The sequence below is a fragment of the Drosophila suzukii genome, chromosome X (genome assembly GCF_043229965.1).
Source record: "Drosophila suzukii chromosome X, CBGP_Dsuzu_IsoJpt1.0, whole genome shotgun sequence".
Taxonomy (NCBI): domain Eukaryota; kingdom Metazoa; phylum Arthropoda; class Insecta; order Diptera; family Drosophilidae; genus Drosophila; species Drosophila suzukii.
Genome location: NC_092084.1, coordinates 827,444 through 840,471, shown reverse-complemented (window position 1 = coordinate 840,471; position 13,028 = coordinate 827,444). Strand labels below are relative to the sequence as shown.

At 42.0% G+C, this 13,028-nt stretch overlaps 1 protein-coding gene across 11 annotated transcripts in view; it reads left to right on the top strand.

Annotated features, from left to right (window-relative positions):
* Nucleotides 1-13,028, top strand: part of LOC108015157 (uncharacterized) — a 176,348-nt gene that overhangs the window by 141,493 nt on the left and 21,827 nt on the right. For 5 of the 11 annotated variants that reach the window (XM_070997727.1, XM_036820622.3, XM_036820620.3 and 2 more), the window contains one exon: nucleotides 1,524-1,569. The exons of the other annotated variants lie outside the window; for them this stretch is intronic. The gene's annotated coding sequence lies outside the window, so the exon portion shown is untranslated. The remainder of the gene's footprint in view (nucleotides 1-1,523; nucleotides 1,570-13,028) is intronic. 11 annotated transcript variants of the gene reach the window in all.

Below are 13,028 nucleotides of genomic sequence, written 5' to 3'. Positions count from 1 at the left end.
GGCATCTTTATCATACACAAAAAGAACGTTTGACTTTCGTCTCAAAGTATTTCCCACGTTTTCCATTATGCTCGTGAAAATAAGTTGCCTTTCTTGATAGTGGAATAAAAAAAAGGTTAACGTTTTAAAGCTCTTAATTTTTTATGGGTAAATGGGTGAGAATTTTCACGATCTTGATGAATATTTATTGATTCTTTTTGGGTCTTTGGGTGTTTGAATATAAATGAGGATAAACATACCAAGCCGTCAAATAAAGTTTCATCATTCGATCTCCACTGAATATTAATCTTGATCTTGACTGAAGATGGTTGGTGCTCTTCTTTATGGGATGATCCGATATTTGTGGCAGACGATTAACTGACCCACTTGATCCGACTGAAAGAGTCTGGTCGTATTCTCTGGGTCTAGACGGTCGAAGAAAACTGTCACTGTCCCTCAAATCAAAGGCTGTCTCTTTCCGTCCACTCTGCGCTGTCTCTTTCACTCGGACTCGGATCCATCTCTCTCTTTTTGATGCCAGATCTTTGTCACACACGCGCGTTAAGGTCGCATTATAAGACCATAAAAAAGAGCGACGCATTACTTTTATTTTTACGTCGGCAGTTGTATGTGGAGTATCTAATACATATATAGAGCTGCGGCTCTTTCGCTGCGACTCTCCTTTTTTTCGGCTGCTTTCTCGCATCATCATCATCATCATCATCACCATCCAGTCGTCGTCTCGTGATGAAGGCCATCAAAAATCTAATAAGCGTGAAATAATTGACATTTAAGCAAAGCGCACGCACATAGACAATGGACTTGGTTTTGGAGTTGAGTTGAGTGGAGTTGAGTTGGCCTGTAGACCACAAAACAAACCGCAGTCTGCCCCCCTGGCAGCCCCCTCCTCACCCCAAATACCTATAGCCCCCGATTTTGTAGGCCAAGTGACTGACTGAGAATCATGACAGATGACCGCACGTACATTTCACGTTTCCACGTTTCACGAGCGACGGAACCGCGACCAAGATACTTATACATTGTCCAGGAAAAAGATCGTTCTCCGTTTCTGGGTCATGAACCAAAAAAGAAGGAAACAACAAATGTAAAATAATGAGTTGGAGTTTTATTCTTCGGCAGGGGAGATGCTCATTCGCATTCTTGGCACCACTGACGCTTTTTGGCACCTGTTTTTAGTTAGTAGTAAAAAGAAAAATAACAACGACGTGATGAGCATGCAAAATGGGCACCAGGAAGGTCAACTATTTTAAAATGTAAGCAGAGTGGAGGAAAGCGGGTTTCAAGTTGTAGATCTTGCAGACGAAATGTGAATGATCTCCTTTCAAGTTGCTGTGCTGAAAAGTGCTTTCCATACCTCGCCATAGAGCTCATGAACTATACCATACCGAACTCATCAAATATTTGATGGCCTGAAGAAACGGTATCACACCCACTTATAGGCAAATCAATATCCATAACTCCACCGTATATTTCTCTTTGCCTGTCCAACCAACACTTAACCCGTGCCTCCTTCTTTTTTGCAGTTAAACGGGAGCCTGGGCCATATATCCAATGTCCACAATTTAAATGGTGAGTGCAAAATAGAGTGTGAAATGCATTTATAAAAGGCATGGCATCCCCCTAAACTAAATTGCTTTCCGGCTCAGTTGGGTGTGGATATCGGAGGGGCTTGTTGGCCTGGGGTTTGGGGTTATGGGTTTGGGGTTTGGGCTGGTGGGGCAGGCTTTACCTATAAACCAAAATGAATGTCTGCAACTGGACCACCGCCCGCTGAGTTGAAAAATGGAAAAAGAGTGCAAAAGCAGGGGGCATAGGCTGCAAAAGGGAAGTAAATGCAAATAGATGCCTCGCTTTCATAGACAGATGGACTGCTGGTTAGCCTGGCCCCATGGAAAAATCGCATGCTGACTGCAACGTCATCGGGGGCTAAAAAGGGGATTGAAAAGGGAACTGGTCACGGCTTCGGAATGTGCCGACCTCATCATCATCATCCTATAAACATCATCACACCATCATCATCATCTCACAGTGTGATGACGTTGAAACACAACATTTTGTTTTCTCCGTTTAATAGGCGTCGCCCCTCTTTTTTGTTAGAGCTCCGATGACGGTGACGATGACGATGACAAGTACAATGTAGCAGCACTTTATGGGGACTGCAGGATTGGGGTCACCAATTTGAAGAGGGGCACTAATCGAGTGCCATTATAGGGGTGGTGCATATTTTGATTTAACTGCTAGGAAAGGCAAATGCATAATTTACGTGGAATGACCCAGCTTACATTTTGATTACTTGAGTGGATGTATTTAAAAAATGGCCTAAAAACCTATGGAACATCTGTATCTAAATTGATACACTGTTATTTTTTAGGTTACCATGACTTAAAAATAAATCCACATATTAAAGCCAGTGTCATACGGCCACAACAGTACACATGGGGAAGTTTGTTTAGTTTTATGCTGATCATCTGATCATAGGGCTTCCTAGGAACCCAGCAAATCCCAGCCCTGCGCCCGACCATTTCTCCTGCCATTACGCTGACCAAATATTGTCACAAGCTGTCGGCAGAATCCTCGTCGAGGGAGAGACATTGTGCAAAGCCAACTGTGCAATTATTTGCACAACTAATAATTCACTTTAGTGTCTCATTCAGGGCAAATATTGGAGGAGTGATGACAGGAATGCCGGCGGGGAGAGTGGGGAACTGAGGAACTGGGGTCCACAAGACATTTGCTATTTGCGATATGCGATTGTCATTAGCGGCGCAAGGAATGCCAGTGCAATCCCCGAAAACAGGGAAACCAACCCACAAGATTCGCATCTCGAGTGCCAGTCATGTTTGGCCTTTTGCAACTGGAAGCCCCGAAGTTCCCCGCGAAAATGTCAACAAAATGTTGTTAACCATAAGCAGCTTACTTACTAGTTTTGTTTTTTTTCCCCCGTGTTCCTCCGCAGCTTTATTGCTGTGTGTTTTTGCGATTTTAATTTGGCTGCCATTAGGCAAACGGCCTTGAATCTAAACAGCCGATTGATTCCCACAATGAGTTGGGCAAATTGTTTGCATTGAATACGGGGTACGGCCTTTGTTTGGCTGGTCAGTCGGGCTAATTGCCGCCGAAGCGCTGAATATTTGGATTTTCTGGTCAAAATAAGAGGAATCTCTTTGTCTTTGGTTCAGATAACACCCTAAATTAGCTCAACCCAGAGTCGTACTTAGAATCACTGCCTTCTTCTTCACTTTGTTTAAGATCGTTTAAAAATCTTAAACTTAACCACCATCAGAAAATTATAACTTGCTGAAATGTGAAAATTGTGACAACTGAATGTGATCTGAAAATATTTGGTTGAAAAGTGTCGACAGTCTCCCTTCACAGTCGCCTTCAAAATTGTTGGCTGAAAGTCGCTCGGCCGGCGTCATTCACCTTCAAAATAAAATCATGTCGCGTTTTGTAAAGCGGAAAAACCTGTAATTAAGTGTCTCGCCGGCTTTTCGCTTTTCCCTGAGGCCCCCAAACCAAAATTCAGCCGACCCAGTGTGGACAATTTGTAATTGAAACTTTCATTTTCATTTCCATTTTCTCCCACTGTTCGGCTGACATGAAAAACTGGCGACGTCAGTTCCATTGGTTGAACAACTTGCGATGTTGCAAGTTGCTTATCATTTCGATTCGATACGATTCATTGACACGACAATGTCACAATTGCATGCACTCAGTACTAGAGGTAATTTCAATCGTGCTGCAGTTGGGCAACAGACAACAGGCGACAGTCAGTGCAAAAAGATGCGGCACGGCGGAGTTTTGGTCTTTATTTCAGAGTGATCATTATATGAAATTCAGTATCAATTCTATCTAGATGGGGGACGGTATCACTTTAATGTATTTGCCATCTTGCTTTTTGACAGCTTTTTCTGTTTCCCGAGTTTCGAATGTTGCTGTCTCGCTCTTACCCAGAGTAATTTTGGCCGATACCTCGCTCTTTTCTCTGTTTCGATTTGATAGACTTCTCAAAGAGTTCATCTCTAAATACTTAATATACATTTTATACACAAGAAGGTAATATAAACTAATGTGCCTTGAAATCGAATCAAGTGACTTATTTTATTTATATGTGTACTTTATTATTATTGAACTTATTATTAACCCAAGATTGAACTAAATACGTGGCCCTGTTGGTAGTTCCCAGCTCTTTAAATATCTTCCCACGTTTCGATATCGAAGGCAATAATTGAACAGCATATTCCGTTCTCTATCGCCGTCCCTTTCCCTGCCCCCTACCCTCTGCCCTCTCACTCGCACCTCGTCTTAAGTAAGGCAAAAGCAAATTGGTCTGAAACCCGATGACATCCACGTCGCGTTGCTTCCGCCGTATTTTGTTGTCATTGTCGCCAGGGTCTCCGTGCCCCGGTTGCCCCTCAAGTTGTACTGGCAACTGGTACTGGTAACTGGGTGCAGTGACTGAATCAGAAAGGGTTGGCTATGAGCTAATGAATGACATGCTATCCTAATGAATGACAAGCCTTGCTCTTGCTTTCGCCTTAGATGGTACACTGGAAAAGCAAAGGGGGTCGTGTTTAGTAGAGAATCAGTCAGAGATACTAACAACATTCGATTGCAAATCGGAAGGCTGCCAGGCAGGTCTCCCATATGTGTTCTATTTGAGAATGGATCTATTATTATTTGGCGGGATATATCCAGATGGGATATATAGCCACTCTGAATAAATATAATATTCAAAAAAAATGCCGTCCGTTTCTTAGTACTTTTTACTTTTTTAAAACTCATTTTCCGTTATAATCCGCATCTGTACTTTTTTAATAAACTGTGCCCTTTGTATATTTTTGACATCCTCATTTCTCGCTGTGTGTGCTTTTGCTACCTGAGCAAATCAATGGCTGGGCTTAAACAAATGATGAAATACGATATTTGTCCTCGACGTTGCTTGCTTTTCCCATTGGACAGTTGTTGTTGCTGTTGCTGCCAGGGAAACTTGAGCTGCAACTAACGGTTTCCACCTGCATCCCATGCACTCGAAGAAAATAGTGAAAAAAAAAGATCGCACTGACAGTTGGCTATTACGTTTTGCAAACGCCAACTTAAACTTGTCAACGTCGAAAACGCAACGAAAATTAAGCACAATAAATAACGCATACGACGCATAAGCCAACGAACGTCGGCCAATTCAACTCGTTGGCGGCCAGCAAAAAGTTGGCCGTAAATGAACAAAAAATAATTAAAAATGCATTTTTCATTAAGGCATTAAAATGCACGGCCAGGGAGAAAGGGGAAAGAGGCGGCCATTCATTTATTTCATTTATCTTGGGGTTGCCCGAACTCGAACTGTGAATCGCGGACTGCGAACTGCAAACTGCAAACTGGACTGCGGCCCGCCAGTTCATTGATTACAATGCCGACATCGAGTTCCAGAGATGGAAAAAGTATTGGGGATGGCTGACCTTTGGGCCTTCTGTACCTACGGTACTTTTTCGTTTTTATCATAGGATAGGACCAATCAAATATTATGTAAACAAGTTTTGACTCGTACTTAAATATGGATATTATAAGACCATGTGTATTATTGGGGATGGCTGACCTTTAGGCATTCTGTACCTGCGGCGAGGTATACGCATTTTTAGGTACTTCTCGCTTTTATCGTAACAAATATTATGTTTAGATGTCTTGACACACACTTGATTAGAAAAATCTTAATAATTTATATAGTAGGTAGTATTGGCGATGGCTGACATTATGCATTCTGTTCCTACGGGGAGGTATGCAAATTAGGTACTTTTGCATCACTCATTAAATATGTCTTCAGACGTGTATCATATATAGTTGTTATTGAAATTTGAAAATAATCTTCTTGTATTTTGTCGCCAGACATGTAATATGCTTTTTAATCGCAAACTAAGGGGATATATTTTTTCCGGATATATCTGATTACTCCCAGCCGTGTTTTTGCGAGTCCATCCCTAGTTCGCTGGTGAGATGCTCTGGGAGTTGCGTTTATGTCATTTTGAAATTATCATTAATGCCTCGAGGGGCTGGGGTCTTTTTGTGGGCGGCGGGTCGAACAGGCGGGCGGAGGTAGATATGACCACTTCATTTTGCAAACAAACGGCGGCAACAACAATTTGTGCGGTGTGCAGGTCGGAAAAGTGGAAAAGGGGAGAGGGGGGGGGAGGCTTGTGGCGCGTGACGGTCATTGAAACAATGCGCGGAAAAACGCGTGTAATTAAAACAATAAAAAGCGGCAGCGACAAACTGAAGCAGCGGCAACAACTACCACAATGCCCAGCGGCCAGAACAACAACAAAATGTTCAGTTAAGTTTTAATTTTCACAAGTGTGAAAAATACTATTGAAAAGGCCGCGCACATTTGCGAAATACAAAGCGCGCCTCTGCCAACGAGCCACTTCCGCCCAACAACAACCGCAGCGTAAGTAAAAACAACAACTAAAATAAAGAACAACAACAATAGCAACAACACCTGAAGCGGCAAACAAAAACAACTCTTAAAAAAAAACTGGGAATGAAAAGAATTTTTCGTTTTTTTTTTACTCCCACGGACTGTGAATGAAAAGTGTTAAATTATATGGCTAGCGAACAGATAATAATACTCAGGTGGAATCGAGGGAAAAAGAAAAGCGCAGAGTTTTCCCCAAGGCATGCTTGGTTTTATGTATTAACTATGTTCAGATCTCAATCTAATTGGCTGGATAGCTGAATGCTGTGATGCAAACAAGATTATTTGCTCATTTGAATTAAGGAATTGAATGGATGGGAAATTAGGTTTATTATACAACTCTTGAGCGTGTAATGTGATCTATATAATTAAAACTCGTGCTTAGGAAGTCAATGCAAAACACAAATCAGCAAAGCCGCAACATCAAAATTTTTAACCATTACTCTACCTGTAGTGAAGATTCTGACCCTGGTGGACCAACAAAAATTGTACCAGGAACAATAAGTAGAAACTTCTGTGATATATTTTATTGACAAACAGTTAGAGAAGCTGGAGAATTTGATCATTAAAACTAAACAGCAAACCAATTTAAAATCGAATGGATACGGACTTTGAATTTCCCAAAAAGCATCCTTAATTAAGCGCCGCAATTGAAAGGATAACAGCAACATTGAGTGGGAAGCCAATCGGCTGATTGAAACACAATGGCGATGTGTTTGGCAATCTGCGGCCCACGCTCTTTGCCATTTTTATTTTTTGCTCACCGATCGTGGCATGTGCCGAAATATTGCTACAATTTACCACGAAATGTGGCAAGAAAAGTGAATGTCTCCCAGACATTTTCCCAGCCATATAGTGTAGTACACATATGTATGTAAGTGGGGCTTTCGATGACTTTGGCTTGGCTCGGCGACTGTTCCTAAGCCAAACGAAAGCGAAAAGATTTTGGCAACCACTGTACGGTTGTGGCAAGTCACTTTTTAGTGGTAATTGCGTAATGTTCCCGGAATGACGTGACATGTACCGCTGAACCGCTGGAAATCGGAAGTGGCCAAATGGCTGAAATCAATTTTCATCGGGGCCAACTGCAGTTGGCTCTTATTTGTGCTTTTCTATGTGAAGTAATCAAAGTAAATAAATAAACTGATGAGCGCGCCAGTTGAAAGAAATCAAACGGAAGAAGCAGAAATGCCAATCATGCGCGCTAATAACAGAAACAACAAAGTAAATCCTAATGCGATGGTGGCGATGATGATGATGATGATGATGATGCTGCTCGAGGAGATGGGGATGCTGCCATCAAATAGCAGCAGAAATCAATTTAATGCAGTGCAATCAAAAGTTGAAATTGAAGCGCGGACAGCAAAGTTGAAAGTGCTCGATACGCAATGGCAGAAATCTCAAGCAGTTGTTGCCTTTGGATTAGTTGCATAAATCAGCGGACTGTGCTTCAAGTGACATAACACATAAAAACACAGTGAGCACTCGGTGATGAAAGACACCTGAAGATGACTTGGAACTTGGAGCTTGGAGCTTGGATCTTGTAACTCCCGGGGATGACAGCCAATTTTTATTGGCCCTATGATGATGGCGATAATTTCCTGCCATCATCGGCCATCAGCCACCAATTTCTGCAATGTTATTCAAACCCATTTATCGCCCAGATTTCTTTGAATTTTATTTGGCTTTTATATTTGTCACTTCTTGGAAATATTTATAGTTTGCCTTTATGGCCTTTTATGGACTCTTCTGCGTTACTCTCATTCTGTGGAATAAATAAAGGCTTAGTGTGCTTAATGTCGCTGAATTGAATTTAGCATTCATAACTTTTTCATTGTCATGTATATTAAGCCCAATTTACTTGTTTTGTTGTGCTTCAAAATAGTGTAAATGTAGAACAGTTAGTTATTTTATTCGAAAACGATTCAACCACTTTTCTGCAATTCAGAATCACTCCAATCTTTTGAAAATTATGCAACCTTGCGTGGCAATAAATCTGAACAAGACATTATTTCCATCAAGGAGTGGAACGACAAAGATTTGGGCTTTTCAAAACGAGGGGGAGGGAAATGTTGTGTGAAATGCTGACGCTAATTTGCATAAACGCTTCATTATATGCCATTATCATATACATTTTTAGTTGTGTTTGGTCGAGTGAGCAACACCTTCACTTTCGGCGATTTGTTGTTTTGTTTAATTTCGTGTTTGCTGTTTGTTTTGGAGCTCTGGAGTTTCCTTCTCCCAGTTTTTTGTTTCTGTTGTGTCAACAATTTGCTGCTGGACACGACGAAGCCCACAAATTTGATGTCTGTGGGATATTTCCGGCTGGCCATCATCATCGTTTTGCGGTGGGAATCCGAGACTGGGAGTGGGAAAATCACTGTCCCTCGCAACTCGTGGGCTGTATTTGCTGTTTTTGGTGTGTTTCGTATGTTTCGTATGTTGGCATTTCGGCACCTGCTGTGAGGGCACGCCTCACTTTCTGGCCACTTTGGCAATGGCAGAGTGTCCCCAACACAGACTCGCAGGCAATAAATCACGGACAATCCGAGTGGAGGGCGTGTCTCAAGGCAATCCAACTCCAACTCCGAATCCGAACCCGAATCCGATTCCAACTCAACCTCAACGCCGTGCGTGTACCCAAACTAATTACCCGCCAATTGAAAAGATACAATCAAAAAAGCCGGACAAAAATAAACGGCATTCCGAACGATTCGGTTTTAGAATTGTCGCCGTGAAAGTTGCCCGACCTTTACGTTTTGCGGAAATCAATGTGCGACATATTTTATTGTCGAAATCAACAATTAATCGAATTTAAATTAACACATTTTGCGTTGGCCCGGTCGACTCCTGAATTTGTGGTAATTGCTGCTGGCCAAGAGCGGAGTCGAGAAGAAGGGGGCTTCGGATCGGTTAATCGTTAATGACATGCTAATTCCGCGGCTGGGGCTGCTGCCGTCGCTTTAAACAACCACATATACTATATATAGCTGATGAGCAGCGTAAATTCCTCATCGGAACCGAAACTGAGTCATGGTAACTTTCGGGAATTTTATGCGGCTCTACAAAACGGCTATATATCAGATGAATACGTAATGCGATTCGTTTGTAATTCCGTAGGCAGTTCAGGTTTAGGTTCGATAGAACCCGGGATAAACCCGCCACAAAGAAAAGAGAATGGAACTGTTCTCCATCATCTTCCACGCATGGTATAAGTATGGTATATAACTGTACCCCAATGACTATAACCCAGATTAGCCAGAGATTCCGCTCGGTTCTCCTCTCTCCTTGGCCAATCATTTGATTGATTATGAAAATGCTACACATACGGAAAGCATAATCAATGATGATGATGATGATGATGATACATAAACTGTTACGATGTTTATTTATTTTTTCAATAAAACGCAGCCGAAGAAGATGAATGCCTCGATAGAAATGGAGAAGACAGAGGAAGAAACCGTAACCATTATTATTATTTATGATTATTGTTTACTCTCGCTATTTCGGTTGGAGTTTCGTTTCGACGGGAGGCGGAAATGGCCGTTTGAACTAGATAATTGAAAGAGTCCGGGTTGGGGATTTACAAGTCCATATAATAATATGCCCATGTCTGGTTATAATTGTTGTAATAGGGCTTAAAAGTCAATAGGAGTACAACGCAAGACAAGTAAGCCGATCTAATTCCAAATTGCACTCAAAGGAAAAAAACAACACCTTGTTAGCTCGCATTTTTCCATAATTATATCCATTCATTCCACTGATCTGATATCATAACCCATTTGCATAGACCCATTTCAGGGTCAGATTGTTTCGAAAGATAAGCGGGCCTGGAAATTTAAACTTTCAAATGCTTTGCAACCCTAAATCTAAGATATTGCCCGTGTTGATTTATGGCAGCTGTATGTGAAATTACCTCTTTAAGTGCTTAAAGTACATAGCATGTTTCGGGGAAAATGTGCATTTAAGATATCGTTCGTTGAACCCAGGTAGTTTTTAGATACGACGAGCACTAAGATATATTTGTATCGTTTTACTAACCTAAATGTATTGCTGATATCGGCTGGTTGTTATCTTTATATGCAACGATCATTGAACTCTAGTCTTGTATTTGCTGTGTTCTGTAAAGTAACTTGCGATTTGAGTAGGATAAATAGGTAACCTATGCCAAAGTCTTGTAATCCATTTATAAAGATTTCCTCGACGTAGATTTCATCTAGGAACGATCATTGAAGCAACGATCATTGAACTCTAATCTTGTTTTTGTTTATTTTTTAAAGTAACTTGGGGTTTGAGTAGGATAAACAGGCAACATTCTCTAAAGTCTTGTAATCCATCTATGAAGACTTCCTCGATTTGAACTTGATCAATTGCATGTCACTGAAAGAGGGTCTTAGATGTGGTTCAAGGAATCAAGATAAATAAGGTATATTTATTATCTTTATCATGTAGCTAAATCTACTTAAGGGATTTGCTCTCTAACTTTCATCTTGGCGTTCCCGCGAATTGGGGCTCAAATTCTTTGGGTTTCCTCGCTTTGACTCATTCAATTAGTTGGCTGCAACAAGGTGAAATTGCATTTTGTTGCTCTTGTTTGTGTTGCTTTGGCTGCTGCTGTTGTTGAACTTGTTACAGTTGAAATTAACATTTTTATTGAGCGTGGCCGGACCGGATTTTCTTTCTTTTTTCTCTCACTGCTTGCATGTGTGCTCGTATACTATGGGCTGTTCGTATCTGTGTTTTCTGACTGTTTTCAAACGGTTCGCATCTGTGTGTCTGTCTGTGCTTTGGAGTGGGACGCGTGCTGCAAAAATGCTGACCGGTGGCCATGTGAAACCGAAAACCGGCTTGACACGTTGCCAAAGTCAGTGGTTTTCTAACAAATGCCGTTGGCGCGGCGCGGCGCGTTTTGCTGGCGACTTTTACAGCGCGTGAATCGCTGCGTTGCCTTTGCTTTTGCGTTTGGCTCTGCCTTTGCCTTTGCTTCTGCTTCCATTAAACTTGAACTTGTCAAGCGATGCGTGGCGATTTCAGGTAACTGATCGCCGGCAAACCGTCAAATAACAAAACCCACATTGGCCATTGGCCATTAGGCATTGAACGTTGGGCATCCAGTGACCCCACTTGGGTGTCTCAGGTGCGCAGGGCTCAGTGGAAAACTTTCAAGTGCAATCGGGGATTGGGTAACGCGCCAGACAACGGGAAGTTTCGACGATTCGTTGGCGAGGTGGTTGGTTACATTCAAGATAATAGTCATATATTTCGGGTGAGTGAAGAATATCCAGCAGATGTGCATTTAACATTTTCTGTTGTTTGTTTTTATCATTACTGCACATAGATGACAGTCCAGTGGCCATACCCAAATTCACAACGTATGTACGCGCAGAGTTCACTGGACAACTTTCAAGAGCAATCGAGAGTTTGGTTGCGAGAAACTTTGAATGATTCGTTAGACAAACTCGGCACTGCAAGTGGTTGGTAACATTCGAGACATTGGCCACTTGATTGGCAAGCAGTGGTAGTCTCGTTCTGCTGCAAATGATGTCCATTGTACACCAGATAAGTCGAAAAGTTTACCGGCCCAACTTTCTGGATAGAGCTCATCCGGGGCCCATAGCTTGAGGAGCTTCGCTCTCGCCAAATCACCCATCTGCAGCAGGATCAATTTCCCCACCGGCCGGAAAATGCGAGCAACCTTAGAAAATATTCATTAGGATGGAAAAATAATGGTAAAAGCAGCATGAAGTTGCGGAAACTCTGCTCCACAAATACAAACGAACGAAACAGTTAACAACACATCTGCCGGAGTCATAAACCATAATCTGCAGGTGCACTTGACAAAAATGTTAATAAAACTAAAGCTCATTTCCCATTCGATCCCAACTATCTTAGTAACAACTAAGTAAACACAAATAACTGGGACACACGAGTAGTTCTCAGTGTACCCTGCACAGACTGCAAAACATAAGCTCATGGTGCAGATTCTTGGCAGGAGGCAGCCCAATCTCAAACTCGGTTAAATATTCATACCTCAATATCCCCGGGGCCCAAAGCAAAGTTTCGTCAAAGTAAAATTGCAATTTATGGCTTATGAAATGCACTTATCCATCACAAAAATCTGGAATGTGAAATGCGAGCCTAGTTTTTGCCTTGCCTTCTGCAATCATTGCGTCGCCCGAAGGCGGTTGAACTTTGCGAATTCGGGTTCGAATTTCGAGGCGAAAGTCAAGTCGTTGCCGTGGCTTTTGTTTTTGCTTTTGTCATCGGTGCTGGCACTGGTGTCAATTTTGGTCAGCGCTTTCGCAGTCTGCCAAATGCCAAATGAAGAGTTTACAATGTAAAAGTCTGTGAGAAACCCGTTGGCGGGACAAAAGACCCGCGGATCGATGATTGAGAGGGCGAAAGACTTTCTCAGACCGATGACCGGAGCTGCACGATCGATCGATTGATTAATTGCCGGCAACAGCAAACGCAACCTAGACTGTGACAGATTATAAGACCAAAAGTTAACAGCCCCACCCACGCAACGTAAACTTTCCAACAGTTCCCTCCATTTCATATT